This window comes from Lepidochelys kempii, chromosome 1 (assembly GCF_965140285.1).
Source record: "Lepidochelys kempii isolate rLepKem1 chromosome 1, rLepKem1.hap1, whole genome shotgun sequence".
Taxonomy (NCBI): domain Eukaryota; kingdom Metazoa; phylum Chordata; order Testudines; family Cheloniidae; genus Lepidochelys; species Lepidochelys kempii.
The window spans coordinates 346,248,194-346,269,469 of NC_136380.1; the positions used below are offsets into that span (position 1 = coordinate 346,248,194).

The 21,276-nt window shown below is 41.0% G+C and overlaps 1 protein-coding gene across 3 annotated transcripts in view; it reads left to right on the plus strand.

Annotated features, from left to right (window-relative positions):
* Nucleotides 1–21,276, plus strand: part of EXOC4 (exocyst complex component 4) — a 606,961-nt gene that overhangs the window by 386,034 nt on the left and 199,651 nt on the right. Inside the window, exon 11 of one of the 3 annotated variants that reach the window (XR_012156857.2) lies at nucleotides 13,174–13,324. The exons of the other annotated variants lie outside the window; for them this stretch is intronic. The gene's annotated coding sequence lies outside the window, so the exon portion shown is untranslated. The remainder of the gene's footprint in view (nucleotides 1–13,173; nucleotides 13,325–21,276) is intronic. 3 annotated transcript variants of the gene reach the window in all.

Genomic DNA, 21,276 nt, shown 5'->3' on the forward strand with positions numbered 1-21,276 from the left:
TTGGCTTTCTTCTTGTTGCCAACATACCTGAAGAAACCCTTCTTGTTACTCTTGACATCTCTGGCTAGCTGCAGCTCCAGGTGCGATTTGGCCCTCCTGATAACATTCCTACATGCCCGAGCAATATTTTTATACTCTTCCCTGGTCATATGTCCAACCTTCCACTTCCTGTAAGCTTCTTTTTTATGTTTAAGATCCGCTAGGATTTCACCATTAAGCCAAGCTGGTCGCCTGCCATATTTACTATTCTTTCGACTCATCGGGATGGTGATGACGGGTTCTGCTCGATAAAGATCCAAAGTAGACTGGACCGACACATGTTCATTTTCATCATCTGAGTCAGATGCCACCAGAGGAAGATTGATTTTCTTTTTTGGTGGTTCGGGTTCTGTAGTTTCCGCATCGGAGTGTTGCTCCTTTAAGACATCTGAAAGCATGCTCCACACCTCATCCCTCTCAGATTTTGGAAGACACTTCAGAGTCTTAAACCTTGGGTCCAGTGCTGTATCTATTCTTAGAAATCTCACATTGGTACCTTCTTTGTGTTTTTCAAATCTACTGTGAAAGTGTTCTTAAAACAAACGTACTGGGTCATCATCCGAGACTGCTATACCATGAAATACATGGCAGAATGTGGGTAAAACAGAAGAGGAGACATACAGTTCTCCCCCAAGCCGTTCATTCACAAATTTAATTAAAGCATTATTTTTTTAACACGCATTATCAGCATGGAAGCATGTCCTCTGGAATGGTGCCTGAAGCATGAAGGGGCATATGAATATTTAGCATACCTGGCACGTAAATACCTTGCAATGCTGGCTACAAAAGTGCCATGCGAACACCTGTTCTCACTTTCAGGTGACATTGTAAATAAGAAGCAGTCAGCAGTATCTCCCATAAATGTAAACAAACTTGTTTGTCTTAGCAATTGGCTGAACAAGAACTAGGACTGAGTGGACTTGTAAGCTCTAAAGTTTTGCATTGTTTTGTTGTTTGAGTGCAGTTATGTAACAAAAAAAATCTACATTTGTAAGTTACTGTTTCATGATAAAGAGATTGCACTATAGTACTTGTATGAGGTGAACTGAAAAATAATATTTCTTTTATCATTTTTACAGTGCAAATATTTGTAATAAAGAATAATAAAATAAAGTGAGCACTGTACACTTTATATTCTGTCTTGTAATAAAAATCAATATATTTAAAAATGTAGCAAAACATCCAAAATATTTAATAAATTTCAATTGGTATTCTATTGTTTAACAGTGCAATTAATCGTGATTAATTTTTTTAATCACAGTTAATTTTTTTGAGTTAATCGTGTGAGTTAACTGCAGTTAATCGACAGCCCTACTATAAATATATTTAATATTATGACTCGGTTATATTTTGCACTTAGAGTGAGAGTTCAACCTCTTTGTTTTGTATGAAAAATATAGTGTATCTGCTTCAATTTTTCAGCACATAATTTCTGAATTAAGCTTAAATTTCCTGAGGATTTTCAAGCAAGTTTGTTAATTAGTGTCCAGTTGAAAATTGGCCCTAAAAAATGTTCACGTTCTGAGTCTCATGATTTTTTTGAGTCCTCTTGGCTTAAAAAATACAAACTTGTAGGAAGACAAAACTGTGTATGTACGTAGAGTGTTTGCTGGTTAGGTAGTAATCTGGTTAGTTTCAAAGAAAAAATTATTAGTGTTGTTTGTCATAGCTGAATCTTTTATTCACTGCAGTTAGCTGATGGGGAACATGATTTATGTTAGCTACTTGCTGTCCCTGACATGGTTTTTGGAACCATTTGTGAGCAGTGTAGGAGAGAAATATAACATTTTCTAATATTCTAATATTTATCTAATATAATAATTTTCTAATATTCTAATTTTCTTATATTTTTTCAAATATAACATAACTGGGAATTGGTCCTGCTTTGAGCAGGGGGTTGGACTAGATGACCTTCTGGGGTCCCTCCCAACCCTGATATTCTATGATTCTATGATTCTATGAACATTGCTTTTTGTCATATGCCCGCAGCTCTTTTCCCTACATCTGAAAGTGGGGGCTAAACATGGTGCACGGGAAATGGATTTTGCTGGTCCAGAGGCATTTACGGTGTGTCCAATAATTTGATCTTCAATTAAGGAGTAGTGTTTGCGTCCAAAATCAGTATCCCTTGAAATTGTTCAGAAGTGTAACAGTTTTGCAAAGAACAGGATCTTCGACTCTTTACTCTGTGGAGGATGCTGGTCTTCTTGAAACTGGTTCAAGAGCTCCACTCATGAATCAGCTGGGCAGTTTCACAGAGATCCTGTTCTTCACAAAAGCAACAGCTATTATGTCAAAAATCCTGGTCTTTGTGAAACTGTTCAGACAGTTTAGGAGCAGAGCGGCCTTGCAGTTACAGTAAATGCCCTCAGGGCTTGATCCAAAGCACACTGAAGTCAGTTTGATCTCGATGAGCTTTGGATCAGGGCCCCAGAGAGTACTGAAGATTTTAATAAGCAGAGTTAGACTTAGTATTTTGGAGATGGGTTGTGAAACAGTTTTATGGCCCCTGCCCAGCAAACAAAACCACTTTCAATCTATTATGAGTACGCTGCTACGCACAGGACCAGCACAAAGATGTTGGGGATGCTCAGTGAGATTATTATTTTTTTTTTTTTTTTAGAAGAAAGCTCAAACTTAGATGTGTTTTCCAGTAATAGTGCATGCATTGGGATGTCCTGTAGGGTCTCCCCCGCTTCCTGCTGCAGGAGTGGAGCCCAGCTGCATATTCCTTTCAATCTTAGTAATCACTTATTTTAAAGGCTATATCAGCAAGAAAAAAGGGCTAGACATTTGCTACTTAAAAAAAAAAAGAAAAGAAAACTTTTTCTCCTTTGCAGTTCCTGAAGGCCAGGTCTGCTAATAAATTCATGTGGCCCCTCCTGCCCCGAGGTAATCAGTACCAAGTTCTGTTCTAGTTGTTTGTTGAAGCAGAGATATGAAGGAGTTCAGCAACCAATACGTTTACTTCCTTAGTAAGTGTATTGGTTGCTGAACCAAAAGCTCCAAATTAAATCAAGCCATTCAAAAAAACAAACAAGCCTCATCATGGCTGGGCTTTGTTTGGATTCTGTTCATTTCAGTTGGGTTACATGGGGCCTACTTTTTAGATCTTGTGTTCTCGAGATTCTTGAAATTGCTTTATAATCACCGTGTAAAACTTTGAAGTAGTAAAGAATACATTGGCAAGATCTAGTACAATTACTTTGTCATGCATCTTGTTATGTTGCCATATTTGTTTAATTAAATTCCTTGCTAATTAGAACTGTATGTACTTGCTTTAATTATTATTTGCTTAACACAATCAACAGTGTAATTCTTTTCAGTAAAGCGGCACGCTTCCTAGTTAAATTAAATTACTGATTTCATGTGCTTTCTGAAAGAATAGATGTGCCATTTTTGTCAAATGGTATGTTGGGTTTTTTAGTATGACTGAAATTCAGTTTGGACTAACTGGAATTTAACATAATATTTTTAATTGGTCTTTAAGCAAGAAGAATTCCACATTCCATTTGCTACCTCAGCACAAAGATGTTTTTCTCTTTGTCAGTTAAAAAATTAGATCAGACTCCTATTCCTCACCCCATTGGATCTATTTTCAGATGCAGAAGGGAAAGTATTTTGGTTTGAATTGTTGCTTCAGAGCAACAGTTCCACACAAACAAACAAACATACACAAAAAACTCAGTGGGATTTGAGGGTTTTATCAGGTTTTCAGTGTTTTCCTATCTTTTTTGAACATGCAGTACTATAGAATATTGTAAATATTTCAAAACTTTTTCCTACCACACCCATTAGGCTCTGATTTCAATCTGTGAATGAAAATTGATAGCTAATTTAAAAAGTGAAAGGGAAGTGAGAGGAAATATCAAGATTCTTATTATGCCTATAAGGAGATTATACGAAGGCTGTAGGATTGTTTTAATCATAGATGGTATGGGGAATGGGAGGAGTCATTGGTAACTGGAGGGCGTGGAACAGCTATAGGGTGGAATAAACAAACTTTGGAGGTTGAAAGGAGGAGAGGAGATGAAGAGGTAAACCATTAAGGGATGCTTGATTCACTAGAATCAGTAACTTCTGAATGACTGTACAAGTGCTGATGATATGGTTCTGTGTAAATCTGGCAAGCTCAGTCTTCACAGCAATGAGTTTTCTAGATAATTTTTTTTCATTTTAATTGTAGTAAGTGTGTGAGCTGCTGATCAGTACTGCTAACTAGTGTTTAGTGTTCAGTGGTTATCAAAGAGAAGCATATGAATTTAACTCAGTGTGCCTCACATTGAAGAAGGCTGTCAGAAGCAAGCAAGTGAATGGACTGATGTAATAGAAACATCTGTAACAGATAATTCTTCTAAAGCAAAACATAAACATTGTCAAGAGATTAAATAGCAAGATAGAAAGGATTCTTTCTTATCCAACGAGTGCAAGTAATTGGTTTCTTGGATTTTTCAAGATCAAATGTGCCATTGAATGAAACTTTGGTCTGTTGCAGTGGAAAAGCAGATTATTAATGAGTTTGACCCCACAAGTGAGACATTTTGATGTCATTGTAGTCATTGAAATGTAGCAACACTGATAATTTAAGTGTGTTTCCAAGACCTTTCAGTAGTTCTTCAGCATCAGTATCTGTTTTCCATCACCTAAAAATGGGAAAGAACAATTAGTGAGTGTGCCACAAAACTAACTGAAAGGCAAAGGCTTAAAGGGTCCAGTTCAGGAAGGCACTTAAGTAGATGCTTAAGTCCATCCATATTTAGCATCCCTATTCATTCACTGGGGTTCTAGTCCATGACTGGGACTCCCAGACGTTAATACAAATAATAATAATAATAATTCCAGCTGTATTCCACAAAGCACTTCAATGGCATCTGCTGAAGTGCTTTGCAGAATAGGATTAATTTTCTGAATCAGGGCAAAACTTTGATAAATCTTTTATGTTAGCAAGTCACCTTCAGTATATCAGAAAATTAACAGTGTAAGGAAATGATTGATATACTTGTGCAGGTAGAGTTAAGCTCACGGGTCCACTACTGTGTGTTGCAAGAGAAGAATTAGGGGAAGGGGGGGATATAAAAGAGCTACGAGAATCAATTCTGACATTAATGCAAGATGGTTGGTCAGGTCATAAAAAATAATCTGGTAATGTCTACGTTGAAAATCCATTCTGATTTACTGCTGTTGATTTTACATCTGAAGAGAAATACATTGGATATTGTGTCCCAAGTTACCAAAGATGTCATTCCAGAATGCAGAGAACAGTATAACAAGGACGATAGGGGTGGTTTTTGGCATTACATTGTACAACAAAAACAAAATGAAGATGACGAGAACTTTTCTGGGGCAGTCCTCCTACATGTTTGGCATAAAGGTGTCTGGCACAGCTTTTAAAACTCATTGAAGATGTCATAACACCTAACATGGTGGAAGTTCAAAAATTCTTCCACAACCATCATCAGTCTCTACGCTGGTTGACTGAAGCACTAAGGCGTATGCCCCCTGCTTCCTGTGACATTCAGTGGTGCACTCAAGAAAATGGTGAGCTTGATTCTCTTCTTGCACCAAGATAAATCAGGAGTAATGAAATTAGTGCTGTGACATTGGTGGGTAAAGAAGAATTAGACCCACAGGGTAAATTCCTGATCCCATCAAAGTCTATGGCACAACTCCCATTGACTTCAATAAGGCCGGATTTCATGCCCAGTCTCTACATTTGAATTTAAACACTCCACTATGTTGAGATTTGTACTAAGAAGAGTTTGGTGGAATATTTGTAGTTAACAAAGGTGTGAAAATGCTTAAAACTCAAGGAGAGTTTCACCAGTTTAGTGCCAAAAGTCTCTCTGAACATGGCAGATAATGGGGAGTAATTCGCTTCATTAAATTAGCAAGGTGATTGTATATCAGCCTTTGTTTTAATGGAAGTAGAGTTGTGATAAAAATTCACTTTTCCAGAGGAGATCGGGGGCCAAGGAGGCAGGTAAAAACCTATATAAAATCTATACTGTCTCCTCTTTTCCTCTCTCACTTTCCAGCAGAATTACTTACAAATGTTAAGTTCTTTACCTGTTTTTTGTAGCTAAGCTTACTGGGGTATTGTCAGAACCTACCAGCTTGTTTTCAGTAATGGGATTTCTGTAAATTTCACTTTACTGGACATGCTTTCTATCTAGTTTTTAGTGTTGTAGATAGTGGAAATAAGCTCTATATAACTCTGACTGCAACATTTAAGGGGGTTCATTCAACACAACTCAGGTTACTTAAGTATGAACACTTCAGACAGACCTGTTTATCTGAGGTACTTATAAGGTCCCCACTACCATGCTGCTGGAGAGCCTTACAATCATTTGAATGCATTTATTTTCACAACACCCCTCTGAGGTAGGATAGTTCTATTATCCACATTTTACAGATGGGAAACTGAGACATAAAGAGGCCAAGCGACTTGCCCCTTGACTCCCACACAGCAAGTCTGTGGCAGATCAGGGAATTGAACCAAGGTCCCCCAGCTCTTAGGCTAGTGCCCTAATCACTGAACCATTTTCCAAGATCACAGACCCAGTAACTAAAATGTCTCCTTGTCTTAAGTTCATGATCAGCCAAGGCATTTGAACTGTTGTGGTGCTGTAACCCTGGACACCTATGAAAGGGATCTGTGTCACAAGGGTGAACATGTGACAAAGAGTAGCCCCGGGTGTCTAGGGGAGAAACTGGTGACATACGACTAACTAGAAAATGCAAATTCAGGGACTTGGACTTCAGTAATAACCTCAATGCTCTAACCCCTCTTTTGAACCCTTAAAGTTAAGTGAAGTAAGATACTCTATTTACAAATACCAATCAAAGAATAGACCAAGGGAACTTCAAGTCCTAATGATTAATGAACCATCTCAAAGATTCCTGAACAAGTAGTTTTTGAGAGATCAGCTCTTCCTTTCTATTCTGATGCTGTATCTGATTTTCATTCCATTTCTGAAATCAGTCTGCAGACCCTAAAATGCGCAGCTCAGATAAGGACACATTACGACCATCCTGTGGATCTAGGAGAGTATTGAACACTTGTGTAAAAAGAACTCATTTGGAGAGACTTTTTGTACATTTCCATAGGTCAAAGACTTCATTCTTCCACAAGGCAAACATGCTATGTTAAAATGGTTAATTTCCAGATTAGGAGAATCACACTTTTTCCTATTCTGTACATGTTGACATATGATGTAGCCACTTATGAAGAATTAGGCAAAATCTAGATGTCTGAGGCAACCATAATAGAGAACCTTTGGATTCTGGTATTAAAATCTTCTTACCAGGATCTGATTTCTGTGCAGCTTTTGTCACATTACCACAACATACTGGAATTATACTATTCTTCTGGTAGATTTTTCATCTGAGAAGAGGGAGCGATTGAGAGAAATCCATAGTCAGATTATTCATATTGAAAGAGTCCCAGTTTCCCATCCCAAATGTGGACATCCTCAACCCTCCTCTTGAGAGAAGATTCTTTTCTAGTCCTTTTACTAATATTCTGACCCTAGCAGTCACGTTTGGAGACTTCACAGCTTGAAGAGGTACAAGGTACCTCTATCATTGAATGCTAATCAATTCCTATCCCATGTATTGCACTGCTTCCTCCTAACAAATCTAACCGAGACACAGAGAGATTAATTTATCCCTCGCTCTAATTAATAAAAAAGAGAGCTAAGATCTAACTGTGTGATGTAGTACTAAGAAAATAAGCCCTGTAAGTGTCATTGTTATTTAGATATAATTGTTTCATTAGATGGCTAATAGTTTTGCAGACAGCTTCCACTTTCATGTCATACTTGTGTTCCAGTCCTTCTCTAAGGCTGAGTAGTAAGAAGCCAGCAAGGAAGTGGTTTTAAATCCATCACTTGTTTGAAAAGTGAACACCAAAAGGGAGAGGGGGCTTGTGAGGAAACCAGGTTGTTTAATAAGACAACAAAATTCATTCACCAGCTTGTTTGAAAGGGGCCTTTAATATTCTGGAGCTAAATTAGGCAGCAGATCCAGCATAGGCCCCAGGCTTTGACATGTGTTTTATAATGACAGTTAATTAGATGCTGTCTGCAGCAATCATAGGCTGTCATTCCTAATACATGTCTAGTAACTTGAAGGACAGGAGAATTTCCCTCCTCCCCCAACTGAAATCAGTTGCCAAAATTAACTATGAATATATGAAGTGTTAATTTGGCAATTAATATAGCCTTTCCCTGCATGCCAGCAAGTGGGCCCCTTTTAACTCCTTTTTCTCTATGTGCTTGACATTTCAGGCTGTTTTGTGTATACTCCATGGCAAGCAGAGAGGGATATTATTTCCTCGTAGTATTTAGGAACATCACACAGCTCCTCCCAACCTCATTCTTTCTCAGGGTATGTGTTACCTGTCATGGAGTCTTACGTATTATAACATTAAGAACTGTCTAGTTCCACAAATCACTTCCAGTCACATTCCACTGCTCCACCAATGCAGGACAAGGACGTTATTGCCTTAGGGGATTTGTCTCAAGACATTAGAATGGGAAGGCAATTTGGTTGTCATTCATGCAGGTGTGCATGTGTATATATAAATATACCTCAGAAGTTCCTAAGTCCCAACAATTTCTTGTACTTCCTACCATACTTCAAGAAGAATGGCTGTAATTCTTCTGTTATTTGCTTAGTAGAGCCAAACGCCCTGAGGTTCTTGCCTGATCCCATCTCTCTTTTCACCTTTCCCCCCTCAAAAGACTGCCCAATGAAAGTAGACCACCTTCTTCCTACTAGAAATAAAGGGCCTGATCCTGAGAGGGCTGAACCCTCAGCTTTTAGGGGCAGGTCAAGAAGTATCTCCATCACATGAACAGGCCTGGAGTATCAATTCAAGAGCTATGGACAAGGCTTTCCAGAGCCCCATAAGTTGGGATTTAAACAGTTTCCATTGAGACACCATGTTAGGATGTCACAACCAATGATATCCCAAGTGCAGGTCCTCAGAGTGTTGTTGCATGTGCAAGTCATAGGTCTATATTAAATTTATAACAATACTTTACATTTTACCCTGCTACACTTATTGCCCTGTTACCACCCTCCACCACAGCATTAAATTCTCTCTCTTCAGAATAAATCCAGCCTGAGTCTCGACCCTTGGTAACTTAAAACCCAACTCTGAGGCAATCAAGAAAGCAACCCATTAAGATCTGTAAGTGCTAGGATCTTCCAGCAGCTTCTGGATTCTCTTTTACGCATTGTGGATCATGACTGCAGTAACGGTTCCTGTATGGCATGAAGAATAAGGGCAACTGCTATGATCACCATAACCAAGAACATGTCTGATTTGCCTTCATTGGATATTTGACCTTTGGGACCTAAGAACTGGGTGCTCTTCACTGCCCCAGGTTTAGTAATGATATTTATAAATAAAGGGTAGGTTAGGGCAGGTTGAGATTACGGACCCCAGGTTCAATTCCTTTCTGTGCCTCAGGCTTCCTGTATGACCTTGGGCAAATCACGTAGTCTCTGTGTCCCTCCATTCCCTGTCTGTAAAATAATAGCACTTCCCTAGCCCACAGGGTGTTGTGAGGATAAATACATTAAAGATTATGAGGTGCTCAAATACTAAGGTAATGGGGCCTACACACATACCTAAAATAGATTTAGAACAGATAGCTCTTTATATGTGTTAATCAATCCTCACAGCCCTTGTGTGTGGTTGTTAGATGTATTGCTCACATTTTACTGATGGGGAAGTTGACACAGAGAAGTTGTGACTTGCCACGACCACAAAGCAAGACCTGGTCAAGGTCTGGATTAGAACTCTGTTTTCGTGGGTGCTGGCCCTATGCTTAGACTGTACCTCATGCCGGAGATTTGTTGCTGCTGATGTCATTCTTAAGGGCTGGAGTGCTCATTTAGCATAACTTCAGCCAAAGTTCTTCTGTTCTGGCTGAAGCACAAGGACAATAGGCATCAACACACTTGAATTATGAGCCATCCATATGGCGTCTTAATAAAACAGCATATGCCAGGTCTCTGTGACCATCGTGATTCAGTGGCTTATGCCAGTAGAACAGGAGGAACTATTTGCAGCCACATGATTCTGGAAGCCAAGTTGCTGGGCACCTCATTCTTCCTCTCAGCTGTTTCTACAAACAAGACCAATGTCCTACCAGATTGGCTCAGTCACAGAGAGACCTTCTGCCAGGAAGACTTATGCTAGACCCTCAAGATCTTCCTCTTCATTGTTTATCATATAGTTCAACTAATTATTGTTATATTTGCCAACCAAGCTTTTGCTTAGCTACCCATTTCCTTTAGAAATGCTGACCTTAAAAGGCAGTTCTGCTCTGAAAAGCGATTATTAAAGTATCATTGTGGGTTTCTGTGTTTGGGTATCAATAACAATGTTGGATTATCTCCCATTCCAGCTAAGGACTAAGAGTCAAACTGGGTTCTTTCCTCCTTACACATCATCACCAGAAATGAAGGATTTTCAGACCAAATTATGTTCTCATTCCGTTACATCTGTGAGATCCCATTAACTTCAAATGATACCTTCAGTGGCAGTTTGGATGTTTCATTGTCCTCATTAGGTTTGCAGAGCTAAGAGAGAGTGAGCTGGAGGTGGTTTCTTCTTGTGTATCAGTAGAATAACTCTGATTCATTCTTGTCACTCATTCATTGGTTTCAGTTTTAAGCCAGGCTATAATGCTTTGCATCTCTATTGCACTTTTCATCAAAGGAATCTCAAAGCATTTTGCAGCCATTAACAAATTAAGCTTCATACTGTGAAGCAAGTTCTATTATTCCCATTTGACAGCTTGGGGAAAATAAGGCACAGAGATATGAAGTTACTTGCCTTGTTTCTTATAGGGCATAGATAGTGGGAATAGAACCCAGGAGTCCCAACTCCTAGTTCCTTGCTTTCACCACTAGACCACACACTCCCTATCATATAGCTTTGCTCTTCGTTTATAATAGCATAACCTATATATATATTACATTTTACAAAATTAGTTCAAGGTTTTGATCTGGGTCTGGTGCCTTTGACAGCATTAATAAACTCTTCGTCTTTTACTGTGAGATAATGTGGCATGTAATGCCTTACAATAACCCGTTAGTAGACTGGGAAATACTGCATAGCACTACTGCTTTATGTCTCAGTTCATCTTGCCTGGTTGTTAAGTACATGAAAATAGGAGTTTCAAACCTATCCTCCACGTATGTTGTTTAAATCAGTATATACAGTGCAGGCTATTAATATTGTGATTGGTTTCAGAGTAGCAGCCGTGTTAGTCTGTATTCGCAAAAAGACAAGGAGTACTTGTGGCACCTTAGAGACGAACAAATTTATTTGAGCATAAGCTTTCATGAGCTACAGCTAAATGCATCCGATAGCTTATGCTCAAATAAATTTTTTAGTCTCTACGGTGCCACAAGTCCTCCTTTTCTTTTTGCGAATATTGTGATTGTAACTTTGTCTCATTGATTTTTCTTACCGTTGAGTAATCAGCTTCAAAATCTTCCCGTCCAGCCATGTCTGGGAGTATTGCCCGGTGTGGCAAGTGTGTCTTTAGCACTCACAATCCAAGTCAAAATCAGACTCAAGAAACTTAGAGCCTGTTGACTGCTGCCTACTGTACGAGGCGATCGTAGCACGACACACCTTCTGTGCTGATGGGTGTAACAGGTGGAATCCCTGAGCATCCATTTATATAAATGCAGCTCAGCACAGTGGCCCTGTGGGTGGACTGGACGGTGAGACAACTAATTGCACCTCCATATGAAGCATCAGCCTTTTGATTCCTGACTGATAAATAGCAGAAACCCTATGGAGAACAGGAGCTCAGACACCAGCAGTGCAGGAAGCACATACAGCTAGGAACTTAGTCTAGTGAACCAACCTGCAGGACATTTCACCAAATAGTCTGGGAGTCTGGTGGCTGTCAGACGATTCTGTGCTCATTCTGGTGACTTTCAGATTATGTTCTATTTAGAAGAATAATCTAAAATTTACTAATAGGCACATAAAATCCTCTAGGGCCTGCCAGATCCTTGGCTTGTTTGAAAAGTCGGAGAATGTTACCCCTTTTCTGCCTTCAGTTGTTCTCTTCCAGGGCTTCCCTGGCCCCTCACTCTCTGTGATTCATCCTTATTACCATGAACACTGAATCTCTCTTCCTACAGTAGCATACAGGCAGCTGCTCAGTGGCTTCCTCCCCTGGTTATTTGTCTCACCTGCAGGCAACCATCCTCTGGCTCCACACATCTGCTGCTGCCTGTCGACCTGTTCAGGAGCTGCCTGAGATCAGTACCTTTGAGAGGTGAGACCACTGAGCAGCTGGGAGGGGAGTCTGCCAGCAGCGGGACATTGGGCCAGGATGGATCAGTAGGTTGACTTTCAAAACCTAAGACTATCTCAGCCAAACCAAGTAGGTAGGCAGTTACTTGAAGAGTTTGGGAGTCGCTGTCTCAAGGCAAGCAATCCTGACAAAAGCTTGCGTCTCTTATTGCATCATGTGGCCCCAAAACAATGGTGCTATAATTGCTTCATCTAATCCCGTATTAGCCTGTAATGTAGTTTCTGTCATGTCAGACTTTTTTATTTAATTTCAATAAAATGCTAACAATATTTTGCTTCTCATTCATCCTCATCCAGGCAGCTTCAGGGACTTATAAGTAGATTGTTACGGCATTAATTTCGATTTCATGGTCAGGCCCTGTTCCTCAATAGGGATGATATGATTTTGCCCCCACTGCATCTTCAGACAAGGAATCTACAAACATCCCTATGATGTCTCCTACCGCTTTAGAAGATTTGATATAATGGAGGGATGATGAAGCCATCAAACAAATCCTATTTACACTTCCCTGCGAGTATAATTCATGCATCAGTGAGCACTCTCAATGGAAAATTACCTTTGGAGTTTAAATTTCCATTCCAAAGTTGCATTACAAAGATAATTTTGTTTTCATAGGCTACAGGGTTTTGCTTTTTAGAGACCATGAAATTTATGTCTAGTTGCTATTTTCATTGTACAAGCGAAAAGCTTAAATACAAAGTTTTTAATGTCCCTGTCTATAAAAACTAGATTTTTAGTGGCTTACTCATTAGCACTGACTTTCACCTTTTTTCTTTAGTTTCCCAGTGGCTCAGATGTACAGACTTCTTTAAGAAAAAAGAAACCAACTAAATACATAACTGAAAAAGCAGCCCAAAAGAGATTTGATTTTAGAGACCGATCAGCAAACTCTGTGTGTCTTCTTACCACCCGTTTTATTTTAGCAAATGGTAAGATTTATGTGAGAAATCTCATCAGCACAATTTACAGCACATAATTGCTGCAGAAATCAGTGCTGTATACTGTACACAAGGAATAGTTTTTCATACTCTCTGGGATGCAGCTGTGCCTGGATTTCATTTTAAAAATAAAAGGGGGAAGTTTGTGATTCAACATTTTATAAATAGAATTAAGATATCAGTGATGTCCATCCACTGTTACTAGTCACAGTTCTCACTGATGGGAATAGGAACCGGTGGTGAGTCCACTACATATCATGTCAGTATTGTTTTCTTAGAAACATAGTACTGTACTTGTATAGATCTTGATTCTGAAAGTTCTTGCAGTGTGCTTTGCAAGTCACTTGTGGTATTTCCATCACCAGGGCAGACTACATGCAATACAGGTGATGAAGGAGTGGGGCATGGGTGGAGAATGTATGTGTCTGAAGAGACATGGCCACGAGTGTAATCCTCCTCATGTTAGTGAGGCACTCAGATGTCTGCTTCCCTCTTAGGTCTCTCTCCTGCTGGTAGGCAGGAGTTACTTGGCAAACACACAGCCATGTTTCATGAATGCAGGATCTGGTTCCCCTGCACCATCTCTGCTACTCAATTCTCAATTTACACAACACTCAGTGCCTGGATTGTGCAGGATCAGGCCCTTTGAGTTTCATACAGTAATCTCACAAATATTAATCCACTCAATACGCTTCAGTAGGTAAATGTTGGCTATTTTACAAATAGGGAAACTGAGGCACAGAGTGGGTAAATGATTTGCTCAGGGTTACACTATGGGTCAGTGTCAGAGCCAGGAGTAAAACACAGGAATCTTGGATCCTGGTTCCCATTGCTCTAACCCACTAGCTGACAGTCTGTTCCTCTGTCACTTAAAACATGTTCTATGCAGTGCTTCATCTATGGAGAATGAACCCAATCTTCCAAAGGAATGTCAGTTAGGGGAACTGTATCCCTCTCTGTCCATGCAAATGCTGCTCCATGTAGACGTGGGGGATTTTGGTTGGAATTCAGACTGGATCAGGCAAGGTGGGTGAGCTAATATCTTTTATTAGACCAACTTCTGCTAGTGGAAGAGACAAGCTTTTGAGCCACACAGAGCTCTTCTTCAGGTCTTGAAAAGGTTGAAACCTGTTGAAAAGGTTTTGTCTGAGGCTTTGTCTACACGGCACTTTCATCGGTGAAACTTTTGTCGTTCAGGGATGTGAAACCCCCTGCACCCCAAATGACAGAAGTTTTACTGACGAAAAGCGCCAGTGTGGACCGCTCTACCGCCTCTCGTTGGGGGTGGATTTATTTTGTTGGTGGGAGAGTTCTCTCCCGCTGACAAAGAGCGGCTACACTGTGCACCTCTTAGCAGCATGGCCATAGCGCCATAGCTCTGTCGCTAAAAGGTGCCTGGTGTAGACATAGCCTGAGTGTCACAGCTAAATGCAAGGTGGAGCAGATTGTTTAGCGTAAGTTGTTAGCACATATTGTAAGGGACCATTCAGAGTGGCCAATTAACACCTCTGCAGTTATAGGACAAAGAGAGGGCATTAGTGTGTTACAGCCTGTTGTAATAAGCCATAAATCCACTGTGTCTTTTCCGTCCATGATTTTTAGTGTCTAGCAGAATTATGAATTTAAGCTCCCAGGCTCATCTTTTGAAAGTGTTGTGCAGGTTTTCTTTGAGTTTGAAGACTGATAGGTCAGACATAGAGTGATGGTTTTGTGAAAAGCATTCACGCACAGGTCATAGGATGTCTCATTTGAGGGTGTCTGACTCTGACCTATCAGTCCTCACCAAAATAAGTTGGTCCAATGGAAGATATTACCTCATCCACCTTGTTTCCCCAATATCCTGGGACTGGCATGGCTACAACTACATTGCATACTGGATCAGACAAAAGCCAATAAGGATTTATGTTTAATCTAGGTATCTGAGATTCCTGTCAAACCTGTCGAAAGAATCTACGTAGTATCTGGGCATCTTACACATCTTTTTAAAAAAACAAAGCACATAGGATCTCAGTTTCTTCAGTCATAATTAAATGGCTTAAACCTGATCACGATATGCATGAAATAATTTTTTCTGTGCCTTAGTTAGGAGAAGCACTGGAGATCTGGTTGCTGGGATTGGGTAGCGTTACAATACCCGAAATGGTCCTCCTTTGGAACACTACAACTCCTGGAAGTCCTGGAGCAGAATCATAGAACTGTTAACTGTTTAAGCAGGAAACAATGGTAGTTTTTTTTTCCCCCCTTCGGTTTTGGGAGGGTTGCTGTGACCAGCACAGTGACTTTCATGTAACTTTTGAGGGAAGGCAGCATCACCCCAGCATGAACGCTGCAGCTGCCTTTGAACAGGTATAGACTTAATTTGACTGAAGCTCCACTTATCTCGAACAAGTGGATCTGACACTCTTTGAACTGTGCCAAAGTAGCACATCACATGTAGCTGGGTCTCTTATCACTGGGCTGTAATGAGAAGGAAACATTCTCAGGATGTCTTCTCTATTTTTAAATTGCTTCTTTATAGATTATTCGTGCCATTTTCTGATGCTACATGTACCCTTTTGTATTTGATTTTTTTTAGTGGGAGGTGGGGTATCAGCTCCTTAGAAGGAAAAGTTCTCTTTTTACAAGAGTGCATGGGAAATTTAGTCTAGATGATATATAATGGGGCAAATTATAAATGCATAAATTCTTTAAACTCAAGAGGGCAATCTTCAAAACCATTCAGTGTTTGGCTTGCCATTGGAGTGTTCCCATTGACTTCAGGGAGAGCAGAGTTAGACCAATGCTAAGTGCTGTTGAAAATCCCACACACGGTCAAGAGTGGCAAGATTAAGGAACTTGGATGGCTGAGGGACTTAGCTTGCTCAGATCTAGCCTTGGGTGATGGGCGACCTGGGATGGATCACTTGGTGATTTCCTGTTGTGTTCATTCCATCTGGGGTACCTGGCACTGGCCACTGTCGGAAGACAGGATTTTGGGCTAGATGGATCTTTGGTCTGACCCAGTATGGCCGTTCTTATGTGCTTAACCAAAAACCATTCACATTTCATGGCGGCGTAGTGGTTTAGAGAACTATTTGAAATGGTTCTTGTATTTCTCAGTCTTCCTCCCAGTGAATAATGTTTCACATCACAAAAACCGCTATCCCTGACATGTTTCAGAGTAGCAGCCATGTTACTCTGTATTCGCAAAAAGAAAAGGAGTACTTGTGGCACCTTAGAGACTAACAAATTTATTTGAGCATAAACTTTCGTGAGCTACAGCTCACTTCATCGGACATGGCACTTGATGCTGTTTGGCCCTTTTTGGGACAGCTCCAGTAGAAAACACTGAGTATCTAATGAACCACGGAGACTGAACTAGCCTCAGGTGAGTCTGGGTCTTTTACTAAGCATGAGGGGCAGGGTTGTGAATTGCACATGATGGCTCAGATTTCTTGTCTGAGGTTCTCTCGTGTGCCTGGGACCAAGGTTAAGAAAGGTGGAAGTTGTGGGGTTGGTATGTGGTTCCTGTGGCATAACTTCATCCCAGATTCAGGTCATCTCTGTAAACACGATTGGCAGTTCTTCACAATGCTGAGTTTTAGATGACATGTGATTAACCATCCTGGAAAGTTCATGATTTAGCAGCTGCAATAACCAAAGGGAAGAATCATCTCTTCACTTTTATCATGATCATGGAGCAAGAATCTAGGAAACTCTTGTGTTGGAGTTTGCCTTTGCCTTGGATCTTTTCCATCAGCATTTGAGTTTGCTTCCTTTTTAGGTTCATTCATTGCAAGTCATCAGAGAGCTATGGTGATATGTGAGATGGTAAAGGAGAAGGTGGTGTTTAGATGCCAGGACATCTCTGCTTATGCTCAGAGTGTAGTTATGATGTTTTTGAGGATGTTCTCAAATTTAGTTGGATCCATGAGCTTACTGTGACAGGCCATGAAGGTGGAAGTGTATGGAGGGTAGTTAGTAGGTACCTCATTGTTGTTTCCCCTTGTTGGTGGATGTTTCTGGTGTCTGTTTCTTCCTGTCAGAACTGGGGTTATGTTGATTATCCAGCAATGGGGGTAAAGGTTAGCAGGATGTACCAGATGTTAGAAGATCTGGCAGCCGTCTTGGATGTTGTGTTTGGCTTGTGTTGTGGGAAAGGTCAGAGCTGGTGAAGAAGAGTTCTACAATACTAGAAGGAAGTACGGCAAGCTGGTAGCATTATTTATTTATTCTTTTATTGGTCCTGTGTCTTTAAATGAAGAGTGCTGTCATGCTGTGGTGGTAGACTGCATGTCTTGCAATGAGGCCACACAGGCTCCTACTTCATGAATGACCGCTCCAGTGGTGGCAGGGGGCTGCTCCTCTTTGGTTCCTGCTGTTGAGGAAAGGTTAAGAGTGTGGTCACTTACCCAGGAGTTTGACCTTTGAAAGTCTCTGCTCCCTGGATGGCAGCTGTAACCACGCAACTGCATGCTTTGCAAGCCAGGGGGTGGAACCTGCCATGTCTGTGCCATCACTAGCCTGGGAATGAGAGTTAGGAATTAGGAATGGAACTCAGGTCTCCAGCACAGCCAGGCAGAATACTCTATGAGCAGGTGTGTGCTGCAAAGATTTTGTTTCCATCATTTGAAAGAGACTCAGAAACATTATTTAAAGTTTGGCCAAGTGATGAGAAGAAAATGGTGGTGGTTCTAATGCCACAGCACTCGTTAGCTGGGGAGAATAAAGCACATAATTATTTTTGTTCTCGAAGGGGTAGAATAATGGAGTGAAGAGCATTTTGTGAGAGCGCTTTTCTTGTATGTCTTTAATCACCTTTTTCTCATTAACTTAATTTCTCCTACAATCAAATCATTAAGGTCACAGAAGGAGAATAAGATGAAAGAATAGAGCAGCTCAGGAGCTAACGTAGGAAGTGGGGGTTGTTACAATTTAAATTAACTTTTTTAGGCTTCGTCCAGACACCTCTCTACCTTTTAACATGGAGTTTAATAGAATAAGAGATGAAGAAGACTTTTTGGCTAAGGTCAAGCGTCAGTGTCTATTTAATGTGTGACGTATCATCTGTTTGGTCTTCTACATATCTACCCACTGTACTACAATCCTGAGATTAAGGGTGAGCCAACTGGATAAAATACAGCAAAATTTTCCCCTGCTGCTCATCTATACTCCAAACTCAAATCACACCAAATCTGATTTTTTTTTATTTTTTTTTTAGGAGCAAGTGTTTAAAAACACTGGGAAATTTTTTTGTTTATATATAATTTTGTGCCTGCATCTGCACTTGTTTCTCTGCTTTCAGCAAAGAATTGGAGGTGCCAAGATGCTGTGAAAATACCAAAATGCACATGTTTTACAGTGGCCCAATATAACACACGAACCAGGGGTCACCCAATTAAATGTATAGGCAGCAGGTTTAGAACAAGCAAACAAAAGGAAGTACTTCTTCACACAATACACACACAATCTGTGGAAATTGTTGTTGGGGCGTGGTGTGAAGGCAAAAGCTATAACAGGGTTCAAAAAAGAATTAGGTAAGTTCATGGAGGATAGGTCCATCCATGGCTATTAGCCATGATGGTTAGGGTACAACCCTATGCTTTGGGTGTCCCTAAGCCTCTGACTGCCAGATGATGTGGACGGCAGGGGATGGATCACTCAATAATTGCCCTATTCTGTTCATTCCCTTTGAAGCATCTGCATTGGCTACTGACAGAGAAAGGATACTGGGCTAGATGACCAAAGATCTGACACAGTATGGCCATTTTTAAATTCTTATGACCGTAAAACAGGAAGCTCTACAAATGATACAAGAAAGCCTAGCTATCCTTACAGAGAGTGTTAAACATATGTTACATGCTGCTCTCTCTTAAACTTTGGATATAATAATATGCCAACCCTTGTGGATTCTGCCCTCCAGCACCCGGATTCTGCCCTCCAGCACCCAGATTCTGTGGTAATGGAGTCATATAAACACTGTAGGTAGAAGGGCTCAAATTCATCCTCTGTTCCTTTCCAGAAACTCATTGTAGACCTGGTAAGAAGGCCGAATCTAACGATGCCTGAGCAGGTCCAGGGTTCATGATTACAGACCAGCCTCCATGTAGTGGTTCTCAAACATTTGCACTTGGGACCAATTCCCAAACCATCCATGAATACAAGTGACTCCAATTTACAATCTTTTAGTTAATTTTGTAAATATAATATTAATGTTATGTATTTTCCAGAAGGAGGTTGAGGAAAGAATCAGCTTCACACAGTATTGTTCTCTGTTGCTTTAAGGTGATGGCATGTGTACCACATTCCATCTCCTTGACCTGTTTCCATAAGGTCTAGTGTCATACCAGTTTAATAACGCCACTAATATATTGACATCTGCTGTCATGGGAGACTATAACCTGTTCTTGTTGTAGGGTGGATGTGCTTGATGATCTGATAGGTCTTTTCCTTCTCTCACTGATGAATAGAGGGAACACATGGGAGAAGTTGTCTAAGCAGCATCTATCAGGAAAGTCTGTGGGTGTTTGGAGGAAGTTTGAAGTGTTCTGTTTGTTTTCGATGGATAATTCGCAAGGTTCTAATTCCCCTTCCCCAAGTTCCTCCTCTGCTGAAAAGTGACTGGCACATTGAATCGAAGGGTATGTCTACACTACGAAATTAGGTCGAATTTATTGAAGTTGGATTTTTAGAAATCAGCTTTATATATTCGAGTGTGTGTGTCCCCACAGAAAATGCTCTAAGTGCATTACGTGCATTAACTCGGCGGAGTGCTTCCACAGTACCGAGGCTAGAGTTGACTTCCGGAGCGTTACACTGTGGCTTGCTATCCCACAGTTCCCGCAGTCTCCGCTGCCCATTGGAATTCTGGGTTGAGATCCCAATGCCTGATGGGACTAAAACATTGTCGCGGGTGGTTCTGGGTACATATCGTCAGGCCCCCGTTCCCTCCCTCCCTCCATGAAAGCAAGGGCAAACAATCGTTTCGCGCCTTTTTTCCTGAGTTACCTGTGCAGACGCCATACCACGGCAAGCATGGAGTCCGCTCAGCTCACTGTCACCGTATGTCTCCTGGGTGCTGGCAAACACGGTACTGCATTGCTACACAGTAGCAGCAACCCACTGCCTTGTGGCAGCAGACGGTGCAATAGGACTGGTAGCCGTCATCGTCATGTCCGAGGTGCTCCTGGTCACCTGTGTGAGGTCGATCAGGAGTGCCTGGGCAGACATGGGCGCAGGGACTAAATTTGGAGTGACTTGATCAAGTCATTCTCTTTAGTCCTGCAGTCAGTCCTATTGAACCATCTTATGGTGAGCAGGCAGGCGATATGGATTGCTAGCAGTCCTATTGCATCATCTTCTGCCGGACAGGCAAGAGATGAGGATGGCTAGCAGTCATATTGTACCATCTTCTGCCGAGCAGCCCTGAGATGTGAATGGCATGCAGTCCTTCTGCACCGTCTGCTGCCAGCCAAAGATGTAAAAGATAGATGGAGTGGATCAAAACAAGAAATAGACCAGATTTGTTTTGTACTCATTTGCTTCCCCCCCTCCCCCATCTAGGGGACTCATTCCTCTAGGTCACACTGCAGTCACTCACAGAGAAGGTGTAGCGAGGAAAATCTAGCCATGTATCAATCAGAGGCCAGACTAACCTCCTTGTTCCAATAAGAACAATAACTTAGGTGCACCATTTCTTATTGGAACCCTCCGTGAAGTTCTGCCTGAAATACTGCATGATGTAAAGCCACCGCCTTTGTTGATTTTAGCTCCCTGAAGCCAACCCTGTAAGCCGTGTTGTCAGTCGCTCCTCCCTGCGTCAGAGCAACGGCAAACAATCGTGCATCTGAGTTGAGAGTGCTGTCCAGAGCAGTCACAATGGAGCACTCTGATGGGGCTAAAACATTGTCGAGGGTGGTTCTGGGTACATATTGTCAGGCTCCCGTTCCCTCCCTCCCTCCGTG